Source organism: Humulus lupulus, chromosome X, assembly GCF_963169125.1.
Source record: "Humulus lupulus chromosome X, drHumLupu1.1, whole genome shotgun sequence".
Classification (NCBI taxonomy): Eukaryota; Viridiplantae; Streptophyta; class Magnoliopsida; order Rosales; family Cannabaceae; genus Humulus; species Humulus lupulus.
Genome location: NC_084802.1, coordinates 31,277,609 through 31,302,613, shown reverse-complemented (window position 1 = coordinate 31,302,613; position 25,005 = coordinate 31,277,609). Strand labels below are relative to the sequence as shown.

Below are 25,005 nucleotides of genomic sequence, written 5' to 3'. Positions count from 1 at the left end.
AATTCTAAATGACTTTATTAATTTACAAACAAGATGCGGTTTTATTTTTTTAGAACTAATTTCACGCTTGTTATATATACTAGGTGCAAACAATGTATAATGCACATTTGCTTAATTTTATTTAAAAGAATTATTAAATATATTTATTAAGTTTTTATAATTGTCGTATAAATTTTTTAAATAAATAAACAATATTATATAAAATAATGACAAAAACATATTAAAAGAAAAATTAAACATTTCAAATATATATACGATAACATTTTATTAGATCATAATACTACACTATTTAATGTATAAAATATTCATGATATTATTCAAGTCACACATTTATAATTGGAGAAGAAACTTGTTTATTCTGATAGAAGATAAATGTTATTCTAATTTCTTATGTAGTTACACAATTATACAAATAAGTTATACTATTTGTACACACATGACATATATATAATGTTTGTTGTTATTTAATATTAATATATATTTAGTTAATTAAGTTAATTACATTAAGTCATAAAAAAATATGTTTTCTTTATAAATATAATTAATAAAAATTAAGATTATGTATTGTATATTATTATAATAATGATATTTTATAATATTTGAATATATATTAATATAATAATTAAATATCTAGTCTTATATTAAATATTATTATAGTAATTATATTTTATAATATTTAAATTTATATTAATATAATTAATAAATATATAATTTTAATAACTTTTAAAGGTATATTGATGAGTTCGTTTTAGGGTCGTTTTAGAGTGTGTTTTTATAGTGGTTTGGGGTCTATTTGTATGTTTTGTGCAAGATTACACTTTGGTTTTGCTTTGTTTTAAGATTTTGCTATGAATCACATGATGGAATTGAAACAAGCAGAGTTGGTGGATAGAAATGGGCAATTTTATGATGTTAGGGATCATTTGGCATAAGTTCTTATCATCCAAGAGAGTTTGAGTAGATTTGAGGTGAAGAAAAGGGCTGAAAAGTGAAAATTTGGCATAAGAGGAATTAGGGCCGCAACTTGGTCAAGCAAGTCGTGGCTCAACAAAGTCAGAGGCTACCAAATGTGCTGTGAATTTAAGGGTCGCGACTTGGACCATAGAGTCGCGACGCTTGAGGAAACCGAGACAATTCAAAGAAGCCTTAGCAGACACGGGCCGCGACCTGGGTGAAGAAGGCTGGGGCGCCTGAACTTCTAGAGGAGATAGAAATTCACAGAAAAAGGACACGAGTCGCAACTCAGGAATGAGCAAGTCGCGACCCGTCTCATTAAAATTTGAAAAAAAAAAAGTGTTTAAGTATGATTTTTTTAGGTGATTTGAAAAAATAAGTTCTTGGATGACGGGATTAGCAGCCGTTTAACATTTTTTTTCTATTTTTCTTCAGTTTTCTTTTAGTTTTTAGTATTTTAATTTTATGTTTCTGAATAATTATTTTCGGGTGTTAGTCATGTCTGGTAGGAACTAAACACTTAGTTCTAGGGTTTAATGTAGTCACTTGGGTGCTTGTTAATTTTCTATGGAAGTCAATTAATTTCTTCTTCTTTTATCCTATATTTTTATGGTTTATTCTTAATGCTTGTGAATACCTGATCAATATTTACATTTTCAATGATTTTGATTTGAGATCCGAGAGGGGAGAATTGAATATTCTATAGTCATATAGACATAGATTACATATAGGACGATAGGATCTATATGATTTGTGTACCGTTTAGGATTTTTATGCTTCATGTCTGCTATATGTTAAAACTTATCACAGATATGTAGAAAGTTTGCATATGGATTGAGATCTTTTTATCTTGAAAAAGAATTAAGATTGCTTTTGTTAACCCACTATTATGATAGAAATTGAAGAATTGATTGTTCTGAATAGTAAAATTAACGAGTGGAAAAGTTGATGAAATTAATACCCTAGGTTCTTAATTATTGAATTGCTCTTTATTACTTCTTAGTTTAATTTGAATTCTGCAATTTAGTTTATAAATCATTATAGTTTAAACAGTCAAATAGAAATTAAGAATTAATTATTGGTAATTGATTATAGTCTCCGTGGGAACGATTTGGATTTACTATCTATATTATTTGAGACGATTGCGTATACTTGTGCACATAAAATTTCTATCATATATTCTGTTAAATATTTATAATATTCTGTTAAAGTTAACAAAAAAACCGTTAAAACCAAGAATTTTCGTTATCTACACATTTTTTATATAGAAGATATATATATTTTGCAGGTTTCATGATATCCAAACTCATATGATCTTAAATACAAATTAAATCTAGAATTTTACAAAATATTCATATTAATAAAACCATACAAAATGAAACACTATATTATTTGACGAGTGCTACGCTCGACCTCTTATTTCAACCTCTTTGTCAACCTTCGCCTTCAAAAATATAATGCCAGAGTATTTTTTTTCAAATTTTTTTTTCATGGCGGTATTTGTTGTAGTAACGGTATCCTTCTTGCAAATTTTCAAAAAATTCTGAATAGTTTACAATGTCGAAAATAAAGTTCAAGATATTTCGGTTTACTACGTGTGTTCGAAACAATACAAACCTATTTTTGGCATTGTAAACTATTCATAAAAATTTGAAAATTTACAGAAAAAATGTTGTAACTACAACAAACTTGAAAAAAAAAAAAATTTAAACTCTAACATGTGTTTTCAGGGGTGGAGGTTGACTAAGAGATTGAAATAGGAGGTTGTTGTTAGCATTCCTCTTATTATTTAGTATCATATTATTTAATCAATGCCATTTTTTATTTAAAGAAAATTACAAATATATTTGGGCTCTTTTTATTAGGGTACTATATTATAATAAGATATATTAAATTAATACTTTTTATTCATATTATACTAATAATACAAAATATACTCAAAAAATATATATATTGTATTCATTATATAATATGTGGTACTTCCCTTTTAAAGATTTTTAATTATTTTGTATTAACTTTCCCTAATTAATATGATATAATATTCAGCTCATCACTTAAATAAGCAAATAAACCTATGTACATCATGCATGTATCAAATACACATTTCTATTCCAATCTCAGCATGTATGCCCATTCGTCCATTTCAAATAGAGATCTCTATAACAATTTTAAAATCCATAACAAAAAATAATACAGTGAAATAATCAAAACATTAAACCAAAATGTTTATTATTAAACGTTTCCTCATAAAAATAAACTTTGTTCTATTTTGATTATGTAATGAAACACATAAAACAAAACTTTATATAAATGTTTGTTTATTTATTTATTATTTTTTTAAGAAATAAACATTATAAAATAAACTATTTTTATAGATTTATGTGGTACCTCGAGACGTGTTATTGTAAAATTAATGTATTCGATAAACATATTGGTATATCTCTTTTATATAAAAAAATCTGTAGATAACGAAAATTGTTGATTTAACGATTTGTTTTTGTTAACTTTAATATAATATACTTTTAAAACTAACCAAAAATAGATATTTATTAATAATATTAATATAAATTCAAATTCAAATGTTATAAAATATCATTATTATAATAATATATAATACAAGACAAGATATTTAATAATTATATTAATATAAATTTAAATGTTATTAAATATTATTATGATAATAATATATAATCCTAATTTTTCTACTAATTATCTTAATATGAATTAAACTATTATTATTATTATAATAATATTTAATACAAGAATAAATATTTAATACTTATATTAATATACATTTAAATATTATAAAATATCATTGTAATAATAATATATAATGCATAATCTTAATTTTTATTAAAAAAATTATCATTTATGTTTATAAAGGTTATCATATTATATATATATATATATTGTTTACCCAAAAAAGATTCACCTGATGATGTGGCAAGACTAGTATTCACGTGGGATGCGCGTGACTATTTAAGCGGTTACGTTCTGGTCGACCATCGACCAGAAGAGAATTCACTCGGCAGAAGGCATATTTCGTAGGCGACCAGGACTGGTCGTAGTATATCAGATATTTTCTAAATATATTTGATCTTGCATTTATGTAATAATTGTAATTTCCATTATGATTGAGATACGCTTGTATTAAATGTAATCAAGACCCAATGACCTATGAAGAGATCCTTGAGCCTATAAATAAGACTCAAAGGGTTCATGAGAAGGATCTTTGGAGACTGAGAGAGAGAATTATTGTTTTTACATAATTCTTTGTAACTATCATTGAGCTTATGAAACTCAGTAAACCCTAGTTTACTTATCGCAGGTTTTCATTACATTAATAAGAATACTAAGTGGACGCAGGTCATTACCATCATGTAATGTCCTAATTTCTCATAGATTACCGAGAACACATCGTTGGGTCATAATCGTAAATATTGCTCTTTTATTGAATAAAAACTTGAAAATAAATATATGGATCCATGGTTTTACAAAAATAAAATAATTGTGCTTAACATAAAAATGAGCAACATTTAAAATAATTTTTTTAAATAAACATGCTTTAATAAAAATAAGTAAATAGGCCCGCTTGATTTTCCTCGACTATATGGTCCCCACGAATACATCACGAAGCTCTTAGATCCCACTCGCCACCGGCCTTTCTATCCTTAATTGCCTGAAATAACAACATCATAAGGAGTGAGCTTCTAAGCCCAGTAAGGAAAATAAAAACAAGAGTTAGTCATATAATCAAACATTACATAAATTCACAAGAGTCATACAAACACAAACCTCTAGGTCATATCATAGCTTAAGTCATAAATCTACATCATAATCTAAGTCATAAATCATAAATCATACTCTAAGTCATAGGTCATAAGTCATAGATCATAAATCATAATCAGAACTATAGGTCATAAATCATAATCATAATCATAACTATGGGTCATAATAACAAGTCAGATATAATAAAAAGATAAGTGTTTATACAGGGGGTGGCAATTAAGCCCTGGACATAAGTCTGTCATACATTGGACATCACTTAGGTCTGTCATAAAGTTTTGGCAACCAAGCCTACTGGAATAGTCTGTCATACATCATTGGACACCTTAGGTCTAGCCACACTTGCCCATTTATTGTACCTGAAATGTTAGGTCATACAAACATAAACTATATCATAAACTAAGTCATAATACTAAACTACCAAATTTTCCTTACCAAAAACCGGAATATTGGAGAAAATAGCGGGATTGGAACTCCTAAAACCAAACATAAAGAAACCATAAGTTTCTAAAGAAAAATAAGATGAGGAGAAGATCAAAACCATCAAGATAAGAACTTACCAAAAACCTTATGTTTTAAAGATATTAAACACCTAACCAAAAGTCACTATCACAAGTTAGGATTTGAAGAATAATGAAAGAATAATAGAAACTATAGTGACTAAACCTGAAGATAATGAATACCTTGGATAGCTTAGGACCTCGATCTATACCTCGATCACCGAAATCACACAAAAACTTACTTCCCAAGTGTTTAGAAAAGCTTTAGATTTAAAAGCTTTAACCCCAAAACCCTAGTGTTTCTCTCTAGAATAATCTTAGCAGCTTGGAGGCTCTGAACTGTGCTTGAATGATGAATAGAATGGCTGGGTGAAGGGTCATATCTATAGAGTTCAAGAATTGAAACTAACTCCCTTAAAATGAATAAATAAATGATTAAAAATGAATAAATTTGAATTATCTGTTCAACAAATGCCCAGAACTCGGTCAAAAACATTCAGGAACGAGTCAAGGTTGTTGAGGGCTATTTCTAGTTCAAAATTTTACGAACAACTCAAATATGGCCACTGGAGCCGATATATCGCTTAGGGTAGGCGATGTATCGCCCCTACCATGATTTCGAGGGTTCGTGGTTTCGTTCGGGCGAAGTCGACGTGTTTTCCCTATCAATTATAGGCGATATATCGGCCCTTATAGCTGCGATATATCGGCATACGCTGATATTTCAAAAACATTTTTGCACATTTCAGGATAATTTTAAATTGATTAAAACTACTTTGACTGAGTAAAACGTGATCCTAACAGATAATGGAAGGTTCTAGAGCTTCTAAATTTTTCTTTTAATTAAACTATTCATAAAAAATACTTAAATCCTTAATAAACATGCTTGTGACAAGTGTCACACTCTTAATTATTCTATCTAAACCTTAGGTTATAATAAATAATATTCTTAGGACTAACTATATTAATCAAACCTTATGTTAAAATTAATAATTTTAAACCATAGGTTAAACTTATAAAATCCATAACTATTTCTACGAGTTTCTAACTAAATCTCGGCTTTGACCAATATCCACAAAAACTAAAATTCTACAGCTACTACTACTACTACTATTACTATCTAGCTAAGTAAAATTCTGGGACGCTACACATCACTTGGGGCCAAACCACTTTAAATCTTTGTGTCATTTGTCTTTTTGGCTTGAATCCATCTTAATTTGTCGTTTTACTTTACTCTGTGTCATTGACCAATTCAAGGGTCAACATATATAAAATCATAAACAATGTTTTGGTTTAATTTTTCATTTAATATGTTTATGTCATTCTTTTATATATAGTATTGTTTATTTATTTAAAATGTATATGACAATGATACAAATTTAATAAATATAATTAATAGATTCTATGAATAAAACTAACCAAACGTGCATTGCATGTTGCACGTTGCTTGTATCTAGTATATATATCTTTATATATTATAAATAAAAGTTTAACGGAAATTGTTGGTTTTCGTTAGATTTAACACTTTTTTTTATTATTTTCTAACACCGTTAAGTCATCTAAATAATGTAAATAAATTTAAAATAATATATAATAAAATCTCTAAATAAGGTAAATAAATTGAAAATAATAATAATAATAAATGAGCTATAGTAATTTCTCATCACATATTTTAAAGGGTTTATACATTTTTGGATCATGTATTTTGTCTCATTACCTGTTTGGACCCTGTGTTTTGATAAATTACTTTTTGGACCTTATGTTTTGTAAAATGGTTAAAATAGAACCCTAAACTCAATTTTGATGAAGAAAAAATTGAATATAACAATACAATTTTTAAGCAGAATGATTTTATTTTTGTTCCGGATTATTAGTTTGGTAAATTATTTGTGATTTTAGTTGATAAAATATTGACCAAAATCGGGTTTAGGGTTCTATTTTAACCATTTTATAAAACACATGGTCCAAAAAGTAATTTATCAAAACACAGGGTCCAAAAAGGTATAAACCCTATTTTAAAATTTCATATCAAAGTATTTAAATTACTCTATCAAATATGTTTTAAAAACTATAACCAAAAAATATTTGTGTTTAAATTTATTATATTCTTTCTTTTATTAGTTATTTACTTTGTCACTTAATATATGTTACACCCAGATTTCGAGACCAGAGGTTATGACCTCGAAAACTGGGCTCGTCAAGTGTGAGCTCAAAATGTATGAAAACATTGTATGGTCCAGTTGTAAAATCTCTGAAGAAAAACAACGACCTCGAAGATGTGTAGCCTCAGGATACTTTCTGAGTTCGCAATGGCACGACATTGGGATACATCAGTTACCGATTGTCTTAAGATAAAACAGCCTGAGCTTGGGAAGTGCAAGCTCGAGTGTGAGAGCTTCGACATTATCTATCTACTCCGAGCATGTCTTGAAGTGGGTAGGCAAGTTCGTAACAATTCCATAAGTCTTGACAGTCACAATGCCGATTGTTGATCTCGAAGACCTGATGAGTCACTTGGGATAGCCCATTACGTGTGAACATATTTACTGTTGTATAATCCAAATATTTAAGGGATACCATTTAGTCTGTTAGCTGTTCCCAATTATTATGGGATGTTTCCATGTATATAGGAGATATTGCATTTAATGTCATTATTTGAATCGATATACAGAATATCTTCCCGAAGTATGTGGGAATGAACTCTGTAACCTCCCTATAAATAGAGGAGGGATAACCACTTGTAAGGGATCGAGATCTGACGGCTTGAGAGAAAGTTCTGGGTAATTCATCTCTGAAGAATTTCCAGAAAACTCTAAGTCTTAATAACATAGACTCGTGGACTAGGCAGAATTAACTGCTGAACCACGTAAAAACCCTCTTGTTTTTCTTCATTATTCATTCGCTTCATAGTTTACGTTGTTTAATTGCTCTACGATTTAAGTTGACGAAAAACGGTGTCAACAATATATTTTGTTTATCCAAGCATATATACAGTAGTGACATAAGGTATAAATATACACATTTCTTAATTTTTTTGTTTAATTTTTTTAATAAGAAATTACTTATTTTAATTATTCTAGCCATTAATTGAATAATATATATTTATATACAAAATTTGTTCACTTTAATTTTTTTTAACTAAATAATTAAAATTTGATCAAATAAACTTTTTAAATTCATACTTTTAATTTATAATTTCTTAATAATTATTATATTGAATATTCTTTCTAAAAGAATTCTAGAAAAAACTATTTAATTTTAAAATTAAAATGACCATATATATATTATATAAATCAAAACAGAAAAAAAGACCGAAATTTAAATTATTATGAATACTAAATTTCAAACTAATAAACAACATCAAATAATTTACTTTGAAACTAGAATAGATCATATTTTTATATGTAAAAAGTGTGTACCTAACGGATTATTAGTTTAACGATTTTTTAAAGGGTTTATACCTTTTTGGACCCTGTATTTTGTCTCATTACCTGTTTGGACCCTGTGTTTTGACAAATTACTTTTTGGACCCTATGTTTTGTAAAATTGTTAAAATAGAACCCTAAACTCAATTTTGATAAAGAAAAAATTGAATATAACAACACAGTTTTTAAGCAGAATGATTTTATTTTTGTTCTGAATTGTTAGTTTGGTAAATTATTTGTGATTTTAGTTGAAAAAACATTGACCAAAATTGGCTTTAGGGTTCTATTTTACAAAACATAGGGTCCAAAAAGTAATTTGTCAAAACACAGGGTCCAAACAGGTAATGGGAAAAAACACAGGGTCCAAAAAGGTATAAACTATTTTTTAAATAAAAATTATGCTATTTTTTTTTTTTTTAAATTATAGACAACGTTTTGTCTTAATTTTTTAAATATATTTGTTTCATTTTTTTATAATATATGACATTATTTATTTATTTAAAATTTAAATGATAATTAAAAAAATATAATAATTTCTAAATAAAACTAAGCAAACGTACATATTGCACATTACTTATACATACTATATATATATATATTTAAACAAAGGAACAAAAATTATATAAATAATTTAAATTCAACAAAAAATATACTCAAATAAGCCGAATAATATTATGAAATAAACTAATTGGTTTTGTTAGATATAATAAACAAAAACAATTGTAGTGGTTATAAACAAAAAAGAAATAATGAACGCATCTAAAATAAATATAATAGTTTATTATCATAATCATTCCACAAAAATCAAACCATGTTGTTTTTCTAATTGTTTAATGAAACTAAACAACCAAAACAGTATGACAAACATGACCTGTTTACGTTTACTATGATGTTTCATTCATTAAAAATAAAATCATACATGAAAGGCACAAATTTTTTGACACAACCGAAATAGGTAATTGAAGAATTTTTGGGTGTGAATGAGAAACACACTAATTAATAAATAATAACATATTCTTTTAATATACTCCCAATCAATTTAGTTACTATAAATATGCCTCATTATCAAAATTAGTAAATGTATAATGTATATTTTAAACTAATTTATCATATACATAGTATTAAAATAGTATAGATTAAACAATAAGTCCGTACAAATAATAAAATAGTATATGGTAGTTCTCAAGTAGTCCTCCCTAAAAGGAGACTATTGGTGCACCTCCCTCGTATTTTCAATACCTAGATAATTATAATCTTATTTTTTTTATACGATTGTATAAATTGTAGTTACATCAGACATCCCATTAGTTTTTAAGATAACTCGAATAATTTAAAATGTCAAAATCAGGATTTAAATTTTTTATTGTACTCACGTATTAAAAAACAGGCACACATGAGCAACATAAATATTTGAACTATGTTATAAGTATCTTAAATTATTCAAAATTTTCTTAAAATTAATGAAATGTCTACTACAGCTACAAAATATACAATCATATATAAAAAAAATTTAATTATAACTATCTCCAACCGAAAATATAAAAAGATGACTACTAGAGAATTTCCCAATAATACATTTTCTAATTTATATTTATAAGAAAGAAAAATATAAGTATAACGAACATTCAATAATACACCTCTTTTCACATTCACTAAGAAGAGTTATAAATTTAAATTCCTCCGCCATAAAAAAAAAAAAAGCATTCAATAATATAAATGGTGTGCGCATGTGATATTAATATATCTAGCTGGTGTCCACATGCAACTTTTAAGCTGACAATAAATGAACCATGTAGATCACATGTAAAATATTTATAATGGTAACACTTAAAAAAACAACAAAATTATTTAATTAATTAAAAATTTAAAAATCACACATAAAATAGTGTTTGGTAACTCTATTTTTATTTATTATTTTTAAAAAATTTAGTTAACATTCATTAAATTTTGAAAATAATTTTTTTTTTAAATAGTTTTCGACTTTTTATTTTTTTTTCTTCTCTTTTTCAAATCAACATCTTATTTTATATTGTTAAACAAAAAATAAAAATAAAAGTTATCAAATGGATTTATTATTTTTTATTTTCAAAAATAAAAACAAAAATAGTTACCAAACATATTTTTATTTTTTTAAAATAAAGAAACAAAAATAAAATTTTGTGTTTAAAATATTCAAAAACAAAAATTTTACCAAACACAACCAATAATTATAACAACTTTATTAATTCTATACCTCCACCAAAAAAAGTAAATAATAATAATGAGTAATAACGGCAGCTATCATTAGTATTGTGCACTTTAATTTTTTTTTTACTATATAAATATATTGGGAATGGGATTTCATTTTGAATAAATAGGATCCCTTAATTTTTTTTTCTTGGTGAAAACCCCTTAAATTATAGTAATTATTGCAAATATGCTATTTCAGTTGCATTTGGTTTATTTTTTAAATGGTTTGTTGATGTAGTGTTATATTATTTAATTAATACTATAATTTCAATATAAATTAAGAGTATTATGGTCATAAATAAAAATATTTTTATCAACATGAGTGGAAATGTGGAATTTATAACAGGGTCATTGGAAAAATTATATTTTTTTAAAATTGTTTTTGCATTTTAGCTTAGTTTTAAAATATTTTACAAAATAGCATCTGATATCTTCGACACCCTTGTCCTTGTCATAAATTTAGGTGGGTGTGAATTCTAGAAAGATGTTTGGATTTCAGATACCATTTGGTAGAAAATTATAAAAGAGGAAATTACACCAAACATGATATTTTTTTATAAACTTTGAAAAATATAGCAATTTTTTTTTTAAAAGTTTTTTATGGCATATTTTTTTTGTTTACATTTTTATGGGATTTTTTTCCCATATATTTGTAAAACTTTATTTGTATACCATATTTTATCTTTTATTCTTTTTTAGTACCTATTTTTGATATATTTTGAAATTATTTTAATAATTTTAATCTATTTGTGTTAATTTTTATCATTTATATTTGATAAAATATTTTTTTATATAATTCTTTCAAAGAAAAAACTAAGACATATTCAAAAGAAAACGATTATATTGATTATTCTTATATTATTATTGGTAGTATTATTTTTTTTGTTCTTTTCTCTTTTGTTGATTTTCCGGATTCTTATTGTCTCTCTATATTTATCTATCTATATATCCATTTCTCTTTTCTCTTCATATGCTTTGATTTTTTTTTTCTTTTTTTTTTCTTAGTTGTTTGAAAGTTGCTGCTGGGTTTTCAAATTCATATGGATGTGTCTTCATATAATTTGGATTGATCTTATCTTCTTCGTCTTCTTTTTTTTCTTCTTCTTCTTCTTCTTCTTCATCATCTTCATCTTATTTTCCTGGAGATATATTAGAAAGTGTTTGCATTGCATATTACAGCAGCCTAATTCATCCACTGCTACTCTCACTTCCTCAATTGTTTCCACCACTGCTCCTCCAAAGAAGAGAAGAAATCAATCATCATCAAGCAAGTATCATTTATATTTTGAGATTATTTTAATAATTTTAATCTATTTGTGTTAATTTTTATAATTTATTTTTGATAAAATATTTTTTTACATTATTATTTGAAAGAAAAAACTGTGACATTCATCACCATACTTTTTATTCTCATTTCTTCTTCTTTTTTTCCATTTTTTATCTTCTTTAATCAACATTTTATCCACAGTATCTGGTTACCCCTATCAAAACAATTTTGATTTTTTTTGTGATAATAATCGTATGCCATTGTCTATTTTTTTAATGATGTGTGGTAACCGGTTACAACTATAAAAATCACTTTTATTATTTAAGAGGTGTTGTAGTAACTGGTTACAACTATAAAAATAATTTTTATTTTTTTAAGTAATGTACCATTATCAAAATATCAACTGAATTGTAACTGGTTACTCAATGAGATTTGGAAGAAAAAAAAATGATATGAAAAAAATAAACTAAATTGATCTTGAAAGTAACTGGTTACAACTAGGTCTGAAAAAAAAGAAAAAAAAAACAGAGACAGTTGCATTGGTAAATGATTACTTAGCCAGACTTGGAAAAAAATAAGATTCAAACAGAAAATCTAAACTAATCATAATCGTAACTGGTTACAGCAAGGTTTGAAAAAAAATCAAATCTAAAAAAAAAACCAATTGCTATGGTACTTGGTTACTTAGTCAAGTGTAAAAACAAAATCAAATCTAAACAAAAGAATCTAAATTGATCGTTATCATGACTGGTTACTCATAGGTCTAAAAAAAATCAGATATGAATAAAATGAATCAGATGTCATGATACCTGGTTACTTAAACAGATTTGGAAAAAAAAAACCCAAAAAAATCAAAAGTTTTGTTTGCTTGTTTTTTTTATTTCTTGTAGTTGTATTCTGAATAAATTTTGTAAACCTATCGATATATTTTTTGAGCAAACGTTCTAGTTCTATTTTTTTAAATAATTAATAAACACATAAATATTTATGTTAGAACCTTATTTGATGAACGTTTGGCTACTAAACCTATATCCAATTGATCTAAACATCACAGGAAAGAACCTTTTGACAACTTTTGCCCTTTTCAACCAAAAAAACTAATCAGCTAACAGAAGATTTCATATGTTAAAAGTACCCTAAAATATTCAACTACGTAGCTTCTTATACTACCCTAGTCTACATTAAATAATAGTACTCAACTTTTCTTAAGTACATTTCTTAAATCAAATCAAATATGAAGTCAAATACCTGGTTACTTAAACAGATTTAGAAAAAAAAAACCCAGAAAAATCAAATATGAAGTTCAAAATCAGATGTGAAAAAGAAGAAAAAGAATAAAACTAGATTTGAAGAAAGAAAAAGAAGAATAAGAAAGACCGAATAAAAAGAAGAAGAAGAAGAAGAAGAAGAAGAAGAAGAAGAAGAAGAAGAATAAGAAAGAAAGAAGAAGAAGAAAAAGAAGAAAGAAAGAAAGAAGAAGAAGAGGAAGATGGAAGAAAAACCAGTTCGTCGTCATCATCGTCGGAGGCAGCGGCGGAGGTAGCATCGCCGGAAGAAATCTGAGGAGAGATTGTGAGAAAGAAAATAAGAAATGAGGAAAAAATGGGGGAGGAGAAAGAAAGAAATGAGAAGAAGAGAGAGAGATCGTGAGGAGAGAAGAGAAAATAAAAGAATTAAGTTTATGGTAATTTATTTACCATATTTTAAACTTTTTTTCCAAAACTTACCATATTTTGTACAATTATTTTTTTTCCATAAATTTAGAAACTATATATATTTTTCCCATATTTAGGTAAACATCTCATTACAAAAACAAAACCAAAGGAAAAAGTTGACTAAAAAAACAGTCTATTTCCACCCATTAACTCTTTATAATATACAAAGTATTAAAATTCAAGTTTCTCCTCCTAACAAGAAAAAAAATAAAAAAAAAGCATTCAATAATAATATCTAGCTCATGTTCCGGATGCAAATTTTGATCTCACAATATAGTGATCATGTATATCTACATGTATAACCAAACAACTTTAATTATATAGCTCCAAAAATTAATGAGTGATGTACGATAGCCATTGTATTGTCAATTTCATATGGAAAATTTCAAGAAATGCTTAAAATATGGGTGTTTTTTTTTTTTTTTTTTAAATGCTCTCTTTTTTCGCTTACTAAAACATTCTAAGCTTTCTCAAATTTCCTATAATACGCTTATCATAACTTCCCTCCTCTTTCTATTTTCACTCTTTTCTCTCTTAAAATGTCTTTCCTAAACCCATCTCCTCCACCTCAACGGTTCCCCTTCATAGCCGACCTTCTTCTCCACCAAGGAAGTCCAAATCATCCAAAGTTTACTTTTGGAGCACAAAATCAATGGGTAAGTACACATGGTGTTAATATTGTGATGGGTATTTTTTTAACACTTATTATCATATTTCGAACATATATGTTGCTATATTTGTGTTCGTTGTTGGTTTTTCTTGTATTTAAATAGATATGGATTTTTCTGCCAAAAAAAAAAATTGATAAACCTCACAAGTCATTGCTAAGGCTCACTAGACCTTGATAGCATTTAACATGATAACACCTCACCAGACCTCGCTAAGCCTCACTAGACCTCAATCACATTTAACATGAAGACACCTCACTAGACCTCGCTAAGCCTCACTGCTAGACCTCAATAACATTAACATGAAGACACTTACCATTGACATTAACATTAACATTGACTAGACCTTGATAACACCCATCACAATATTAACACCATGTGTTCTTACCCATTGATTTTGTTCTCCAAGAGTAAACTTTAGACGATTTGGACATCCTTGGTGGAGAAGAAGGACTGTAATATCCATCTTTCTTAAAAATGGTATTTCGGTAATTTAGTACCCTTGGAGTTATTTTTTTGTAATTTATGTGATTATGATTATTTAATATTATTATGGTGTACTTATGTTTTGATTAATGTCGGGTGTGCCTGAAGATATGTTTGAGTAGCAGAACAAGGTTCCTTAAAGTATTAGGGGCTAAAGTGTAACGCCCTACTACCCTAGAGTCATTACCGTGTGGTTTTAAAATGTGTATTTGACTCGCTAATTGAGGTGTTAGACCCAAGAGTGTAATTACGTTAAAGCTAAGACTCATTTAATAAAACTTTCATATAAAAGATTTAAACTTCCATTAAAAATAATAAAAGAGTTACATTGGGATCCCAAAATGTATTTACAACTCAAAAGTCATTGTACAATTGACCTAGGTTAAAAAATCAGACATTTACATTGCGTTCCTCAAAAGTACCTCAACCGTGGCGACCAAGTAGGCCAAACATGTACGCACCACTCAACGCCCTCCAACTCATGGTTGGTCGACCTTTTCCTTGCCCTTACCTGCACCATAGAGCACCCATAAACCAAGGGCCAGCAAGAAAACTTCACCAGCATTGCATATCACAATTCATTTCTATAAGTGCATAACTAATCAAACACAACAGATAGTCCACATACATCCATTAAAATTCACAACAACGGCCTAAGCTGGTCAAGGTGCGTTACCAGACACCAAGTTCACGGTCCTAACCGAGCAGGTGAGTATGACACCCTTAGATGGCCCTGCCATGGTAGCCTGCATTCAGCATGCCTATTGCCGATCCCGGCCCTTTCCACTCAGTCACAAACACATATATGATATAATAATCACAAACCTTTACACATAACACTAAGCACATTACAAGCATAGATAATCGAGCCATGCCCTGCTCTACGTGCACAGATAATTTTCTTACCTTTGGTCCAAGCGCGAGTTAGTTAACCACGACCCCCGAACACGATCTTGTCCCGAGCTGTAACGTTATCCTAGTCGCAACGAAATAATGGATAACCATCAAACCTAAACTAACTAAAAGATTCAGAATAATATACTAGCCACCGGGACCTCGAATTCTACTAAACCAGGAAGTAGAACCCTTCCTGGGCCTAAAAACCCTATTTGGCCAACATTCCATATTTGAGTTGCGGCGCTCCTCAGAGGTGCCGCGACCCTCTACAAGTCAAAGAGAATTCCTAGGCATTTCCCTGGACACGCGCCACGACACAAACTACCCAGCACCTAGGTAGTTCAGCGAACCCCCTAGGCCTCTGAGTTCATGCAGGCCGCGATGCTCCAAGAACAGAGCCGCAACGCGACCCCGCGAACTCAAAATCCCTAACACTTTTCCTGCGTTTTCCCTAAGCTAAACTCACCAGAATTTACCCCAAAGTGGCACCAAACCCCTAATTCAGTCTCAAAACATCTTTAATACATCCAGAGCAGTACATATACCCAAAAACTAAACCAAAAACCTCATCACAAGCCCAACCTAATTCCTTGAGTTCAAAACTCAAAACACTTCAAGAAAACCAGACCAGACTTAATCAAGACAATTGATATAAACGACCTTAAGCTGCTGTTAATCAACTTCTAGCTTTGATTCCCCAATTCACAGCCTCAAATTTCAAACCTTCCTCCTCCAAAAATCCCAAAGCCTCAAGAGAGAGAGAGAGAGAGAGAGAGTAACTAATGTGTGTGTGAGAGAGAGAGAGGGTAACTGAGAGCTTAATGTGATTGCTGCCTAAAGTTTCTAAGCCTAGGTCCATCTAATGTTAGGGAAAAAGACTCAAATGCCCCTAGTCTCATCCTTAGCCCTTTAATGCCTCCAAGGGAAAACTCATCATTTGCCACATTTCTCGCTAATCCTCAAATAGTCCTATAAATTCTCAATTAATCCCAGCATACCCAAATAATTTCCAAATAACTACACATTACCCGATAGATCTCGAATACGCACTACGTACCAAAATACCCCTAGGCTCAGCCCGAGCCGGGTATTTGATCCCGATGTGACTGTTATACTAATCTGCTCACTAGGATTGCCTCAAGTCGAACATCACAAATATATACACATAATAATGTGGTCTCAATCATTTAACACATACAATCACATTTATACCCTCAACAAGTCAAAATTACAAATATGCCATTATAATAAGAAACAGGCCCACATGCATGCTTAATACACCTAAACATGCCAATATGGTCATATTATAATACAACTCACATAATTCATATAATCATGCATATCATCACATAGTAATGCAATTAAATCAATTATTGCCCTCCTGACCCCATAATAAAGACACTAAGCCTTATTAAGGAAATTGAGACGTTATAATTATCCCCTCCTTATAGAAATTTCGTCCTCGAAATTTTACCTGAATAGCTCGGGATACCGATCCCGCATATCTAACTCAAGCTCCCAAGTTGCCTCTTCTACTTTGTTTTTTCTCCATAGTATTTTCACTAAGGCAATGGTCTTGTTCCACAAGAGTTTATTCTTTTTGTCTAGGATCTAAATCGGTTTCTCCTCATAAGAAAAATTGTGATCTAATTCTAGGTTTTCATAACTCAACACATGTGCGGGATCTGATACGTACTTCCGGAGCATAGACACATGAAACACATTGTGAACCCCTGATAAAACTGGAGGCATAGCTAATCTATAAGTCACCACTCCAACTCGTTACAGAATCTCAAATGGGCTAACAAACCTAGGACTCAATTTTCCTTTCACTCCAAATTGTTTCACTCCTGTCAAAGGAGAAACTCTAAGAAACACATAGTCATCTACTTGAAACTCTACACCTCTACGTTTCAAGTCTGAGTAACTCTTCTATCTACTCTGGGAGGCGAGCATTCGAGCTCTAATCTTCTCAATTGCCTGATTAGACCTTTGAACTGCCTCAGGACCTAAATACTTTCTCTCACCCATCTAATCCCAATGAATGTGTGATTTACATTTCCTCCCATACAACATTTCATACGGAGGTACTTTGATAGTTGCATGATAACTGTTATTATAAGAAAACTTAATCAAAGGGAGATACTTACTCCAAGATCCCCCAAAATCAAACAAACATGGCCACAACACATCTTCTAGTATTTGAATCGTCCTCTCATACTATCCATCCATCTGAGGATGATAGGCTGTACTGAATCTCAACTACGTTCCCATAGCCTTTTGTAGGCTTTCCCAGAACTTAGAGGTGAATGTGGGGTCCCTATCTGACACTATCAGTTTTGGAGCCCCGTGGAGACGCACAATCTCCTTCACGTACAATTCAGCATACTGCTCCACCATATAATTTGTTCTAACATGCAAAAAGTGGGCTGATTTGGTATACCTATCTACAATCACCCACACAGAATCATGTTGCCCCACTGTCCTCGGCAATCCAACCACAAAGTCCATGGTAATATCTTCCCACTTCCACTCGGGAATCCTTAAAGGCTGCAGCAACCCTACTGGCCTTTGGCGTTCAGCCTTCACCTGTTGGCAGGTTAAACACTTGGCCACATAATCAACCACGTCTTTCTTCATGCCTGGCCATCAATACAGAGCCTTTATCTTAGTACATTTTCATCGTGCCTGGATGTAGGGAACAAGGAGTGGTATGAGACTCATCCAGAATCTCTTGCCTGATACCAGAATCCATCGGAATGCAAATCTGATTTTATACCTCAACAAATCTACCTTTGAAATAGTAAAGCCTGTAGCCAATCCAGCTACGACATTCTCCCTGTGTTTCTTCAACTGAGGATCCTCCTTCTGTGCTTCTCTGATTCTGTCAAGAAGTGTAGACTGAAGGGTAATGTTGGCTAGCTGACCAACTACCAAGTCAATTCTTGCTCTCGTCATTTCTTCAGCCAACTTTTCTGATATCTGTTTTGAACTGAACAACTGTCCTGAACCCCTCCGACTCAATGCATCGGCCACCACATTGGCCTTTCCTGGATGGTACAAAATCTCATAATCATAGTCCTTTACCAATTCCAGCCAACACCTTTGGTGCATATTCAAATCCTTCTGAGTGAAGAAATACTTCAAACTTTTATGGTCAGTGTAAATTTCACACTTTTCTCCATATTGGTAGTGACTCCATACCTTCAGTGCGAATACCACTGCTACTAGTTCCAGGTCATGAGTGGGATACCTCTGTTCATATTCCTTCATCTGTCTAGAGGCATAGGCTATCACCTTCCCAGCTTGCATCAGTACACAACCCAAACCCTGCCTCAAAGCATCACAGTAGTCCACGAACATTTCCTTGTTTGATAGAAGACTTAGTACCGGAGCAGTAATCAGTTATTGCTTCAACTCCTTGAAACTGTTCTTACATCTATCTGTCCAGACAAACTTTTTCTTCTTACACATTAAGTCATTCAATGGTGTTGCTATTCCAGAGAATCCTTCAACGAATTGCCGATAGTACCCTGCTAACCCCAGGAAGTTTCTAACTGCTTGGTCTTGGCCAATCTCTCACTTCCTCTATCTTGGTTGGATCCACCAAAATCCTCTCCTTACTCACGATATGGCCCAGAAATTTTACTTGGGGTAACCATAATTCACACTTACTAAACTTAACATACAACTTATGCTTCTTCAACCTCTGTATTACCAAATGAAGATGTTGCTCGTGTTCTGTTTTTGATTGGGAGTACACCAGTATATCATCAATGAATACAATTACAAATTTATCCAAATAACCCCTAAACACCTTATTCATCAAATCCATGAATGTTGTTGGGTCACTGGTTAATCCAAAAAACATGACCAAGAATTCATAATGCCCATACCTCATACGGAACGTGATCTTTGGTATATCCTCTTCCTTAATCCTCAATTGATTATAGCCAGACTGAAGGTCAATCTTAGAAAATATTGTCTTTCCTTGTGACTGATCAAACAAATCATCAATCATGGGCATTGGATACTTATTCTTAATAGTCAACTTATTTAGCTCTCAGTAATTGATGTACATTCTTAATGACCCATCCTTGTTCTTCACAAACAACACTGGAGCACCCCACGGTGAAAATCTAGGTCTAATGAATCCTAGATCCAGTAGTTCTTGCAACTGAATCTTCAGTTCCTTTAACTCCGCTGGAGCCATTCTATAATGTACCCTCGATACTAGTTCTGCTCCTAGTGCCAATTCTATGACAAATTCAATCTCTTGGTGTGGTGGCAACCCTAGCAGGTCTTCTGGAAACACACCAGGAAACTCACACACCAACCTGGTCTCACCTAGTTCAACTGAAACAACCTTAGAGGTATCTACTACGTTTGCTAGGAGCCCTATGCAACCTTCTCGCAACAGGTCTCTAGCTCTTAATGAAGAAATCATAGGTACACGTGGTCCACTCACCTTCCCCACAAACACAAAGGGTTCCTCTCATTTAGGCTCAAAAGTTACCATCCTCTGCTTGCAGTCTATTGTCGCCCCATACTTTGCCAACCAATCCATTCCCAAAATCATATCAAAATCATCCATCACTAGTTCAATTAGATCCATAGACAACTCCCTAATGTCTATCTCCACTGGTAACACTCTAACCCACCTCCAGAGACTACCTGTAACATCCCAAAAATGCTAATAAGGTTTAGTGCCTTCATTAGCATGCGAGGAGGGCATAACTGGATATATGTGTGATTAATTGATTAAATGCGTGACTGCGTCGCATGCATGATTTATATGAAAATATTATTATAAATGCATGTTTATGAGTATTAAATATGCATGTGGGTCCATTCTTGTTAGTAAGGGCATGTTTGTAATTTTGGCCCATTGAGGGCATAAATGTGATTATATGTGTTAAATGATTGGAACCACATTACTATGTGGATATATTTGCAGCGTTCGACTTGAGGCGATCTTCGTGAGCAGATTAGCGGAATAATCACAACGGGGTTTAATACCCAGCTCGGGGGTGAGCCTAGAGGTATTTTAGGAATTTAACGTATATTTGAGATTTATTGTTTAGTGGGTAAGTATTTGGTAATTAGTTAGGCATATTAGGATTAATTGGGAATTTGTAGGAAGACTCGAAGAATTAGCGGGAAATGGGGAAAATGAACGTTTTACCCTTAAGGGAAATTAAGGAGCAGAGTTAAACCAGGGGTACTTTGGTCTTTTGTGGGGGGATAAGCTTGAAAGACCTTAGGAAATGACCAAAACCTAACAGAAATCTCTTAGCTCTCTCTCACACTCACTCTCGCGTTCTCTCTATCCCTCTCTCTTTGGGTGCTTGGAACTTGTTGAGCTTTGAGGAGTTGAGGCTAAGAAACTAAGGGTGAAAGCTTGCTGTGTTTGGGAATCAGCTCAGGGAGTGGAGATATTACAGAGGTAAGGATTTTAAGTTGTTAAATCTGCTTAATTCTATTAGAAATTTAAGCTTGCATGGAAGTAGAAGTTTGGTTTTGAGTGTTTGGTGAGGGTATGTAATTATTTCTAAACTACTATGATGTTTAGGCTGTGTGAATGAGGATTCTAGGCTTAATTCTAAGTTTGGATGGTGTTTGGAGTGTGAATTATTGAATTAGGCTCGAGGAAGATGCAATAGAAAACTTGATTTTTGGGTTTTAGGGGCTCGCGCTGGGACCTTGTTCATCAGATGTCGCAGTCAGCTTGAATTTCGAGGCTTGGGAGCCTCATGTTTTTGCCTAGGCACCGCGACGCAGGGTTTAGCGTGTCACGGCCTATGCCTTTCAGCAGAGAGGGATTTTCCCTCTGACTTGAGTGCACCACAACCCTTAAGGGGCTAGGCCGCGACTCACATGTGAAATATTGGTTGTTTGAGGGCTTTAAGCTTGGGAACCCAAACCTTAGTGCTCGGGAAGGACCCTACTACCCAGTTTAGTAGAATTCGAGATCCCAAAGGCTAGTATATTATTCGTAAAGCATTTAATCAGATTATATTTTAATGGTTATCCATTGTCGCTTGTAACTAGGGTTACCGCTAAGGCTCGGGATTGAGGATCATGTTCGGGATCACTCTACATCCTTCACTCAGGACTCAAGGTAAGAAAACTACACCCGAGTTGTGATTGGGGCTGAGATCCCCTGTAAATGAACATATGTGAGATTATAAATGTATTTGTGATTATAGATATTTAGATAGGCATGTTTGTTCGTGCTACTTTCGATTGAGTGTTTCGCAACCTGTTTATCTGTTATGTTTGATGTGAAAGTCCGACCTAAGGGAGTCGGGGCTGATGATAAGTGTGCAAAACGCAACTTAGTCTAAGCGAGTCGGGATCAGCTAAATAACTAGAGGGCTCGGCCTAAGGGCGCCGACACCTAACTTATTGTATGGAGATTGAATTATATGTTTGGATTAAACTGTTTATTCTTGTCTAGCTTATTGCTTGTATTCTGTTGTTGATTGAACTGGTTTATCTAAGGTCACTATGCATATATTGTTGCTATCTATGCTTGTTGAGTTTATTTTTCTTGCTGGTCCTTGGCTCACGAGTCCTACGTGGTACAGGTTTTTGCAAGGGAAAGCTAGACTAGCTATGAGTTGGAGAGCTTTGGGGTCGGTGTGTACATCGGCAGCTTCTCTACTGCCACTACCGAGGGATTTACAGGGACTAGAGCCAAAATTGTATTTTGCCATTTAGGCTGGCTTCAATTGTAATTAAATTTTGAGGGTTGTAACCACCTTGTAAACATTACTTTTGGGATCCCGTGTACCAAACTCTTATTTTAATGAAAGCTAACCATTTTATGGTCAAACTCTTTTAACCTTTATCTGTCAGTTAACTTTAGAAACACGTTTATGACCAAATGACTTTATTAGAGGGACTTGCACTATTTAAAATACACAGTGTAACAGTCTTGGTTACCCAGGGCATTACGCTACCAGTTCCCCAGTTGGCAACAAAGTTCTAAATCCCATAGCATACAGATCACAAGGTCTACACAGACGGTCTATCGCTCTAGTAGATACAAATGAATGAGTAGCTCTTGAATCAATCAATGCAGTAATTGAAGAACTAGCACTAGAAATATGACCTATCACGACTGAAGGAGTAGCCTCAGCTTCGGTCTGGGTCAAGGCATACACTCTGGCTGGAGTGAGGCTATCGCTCTTCTTTGGTTCCTCTTTCCTGACATGTGGACAGTCTTTCCTCAAATGACTGATACTCCCACAAAAAAAACATGCTCTGACTCTGCACTCTCCCAGATGGCGTCGCCTGCACCGTGCACACTCTGGAATGCTTCTCCAGTTCTCTCCCCCGCCCTAATGACCCTCAAAGGCACCCCTTGCCCTCCTATCTGGACCAGGAGGAACAAAAGAATCTGGGGCCTTTCTCATTTTCTCAGTGGGGCCACTACCTCGGCTAGAACCAGTGAAGGGAGGCACCATTGTAACGTCCTACTACTCAGGGACCGTTACACTGTGTATTTTAAATAGTGCTAAACTCGCTAAACAAGTCATTTGTCTATAACTGTGTAACTAAATGTGATTAACGATTTAGGGTTAAAATTTTTGGTTAAAGATACAATCGTTTCACTAAAACGTTTACTTTATACACGGGATCCCAAAATACATTTAAAAAGGTTAACTACAATTGAAAAGTTACAACCAGTCGATCTTCACGACAAAATAAGGTTTGATTCTAGTTCCTCTTCAAAACCTTGGCTGTGGTGGTCGAGCAGCCGCATATGTACACATCGTCACCTAAGCTCTCCAACTCAAGGATGGTCCAACTTTCTTTTCCCCTTACCTGCACCACAAAGCACCCGTGAGCCAAGGCTCAACAAGAAAACTTAAACATGCTCAAAAGCAGTTAATAACATATTACCAAATCATAATAAGCATACCTAGCAGTAATAACCCTACTCATGCATGCATACCATTCATATCAATGGCTACAGTGTTATATGGGGCCAATAGCCCAAGATAAATGATTAATGAATCATACTGGGACCCAATGCTCAAAATACATGATTAATTAATCATATTGGGGCTCAGCGCCCTAATACAATATTAATAAATCATACTGGGGCTCGACGCCCTAGGAAATGGGACTAATGAATCACCTTGGGGCCCTTTCCCCTATCCTCTATATAACCAGCCTTGGAGCTGGCCCAGCGTACCTAGCGCTGAGTTTTCCATGACCAATAGATCAATCAAGCGTATGTCACGCTCCTGATTAAGGTTAACCATATCGACCAACACTCAAAGCGCCATTGCCGCCATTGACTTATAAGTCAATGCTTTTCGACCAGCACTATTGCCGTCCTTAACTCATAAGTTAATGCTTTTCGACCAGCACTCAGCGTGCTACTGTCGTCCTTGACTCATAAGTCAATGCTTTTCGACCAGTGCTCAACGCTATTGCCGTCCTTGACTTATAATCAATTCTTTCGACCGACTCTCAGCGTGCTAGTGTCGTCCTTAACTCATAAGTCAAGTCTGGGGCCCAGGCCTAGGATATGGGACTAATAAGTCACCCCAGGGCCCATTTCCCTGTCATCTATATAACCATCCTTGGAGCTGGCCCTACGTACCTGGCGTTGCATTTTCCACGACCATTGGGTCAGACAAGCGTATGATGCGCTCCTGGTTAGCCTAACCAAAATGACCAGCGCTCAGCGTGCAATTTCTGCCCTTGAATTATAAGTCAATGCTTTTCGACCAGCGTTTGGCACGCTATTGCGTCCTTTACTCATAGGTCAAGCTTTTCTCAATAAGATAATGTAGACAGGCATATATCATATATCAAATATCCAAATACAAAGCATTCAGCATGCTTAATCAACAATCACAATCACAAGCATAATCATAATCATGCACATTCTCAGACATTCATGCCCTATTGATATTCTTGTTTATCAATTTGGGCCAAGCCATAATCTCATGTATCACATACCAGGTACAGTTTTCTTACCTTTGGTCCCTGCACGGGTTATGAATGAACGACCCTCGAGCACGATTGTAATGCCCTGGATAGCCAAGACCGTTACGC

General features: G+C 32.5%; 1 long non-coding RNA gene across 1 annotated transcript; it reads left to right on the top strand.

Moving 5' to 3' along the window:
• Nucleotides 1–14,335: 14,335 nt before the first annotated feature.
• Nucleotides 14,336–22,765, top strand: LOC133804812 (uncharacterized). The gene is made up of 2 exons (XR_009878643.1): nt 14,336–14,532; nt 22,518–22,765. It is a non-coding gene; the product is annotated as an uncharacterized LOC133804812 (long non-coding RNA).
• The last annotated feature ends 2,240 nt before the right edge of the window (nt 22,766–25,005 follow it).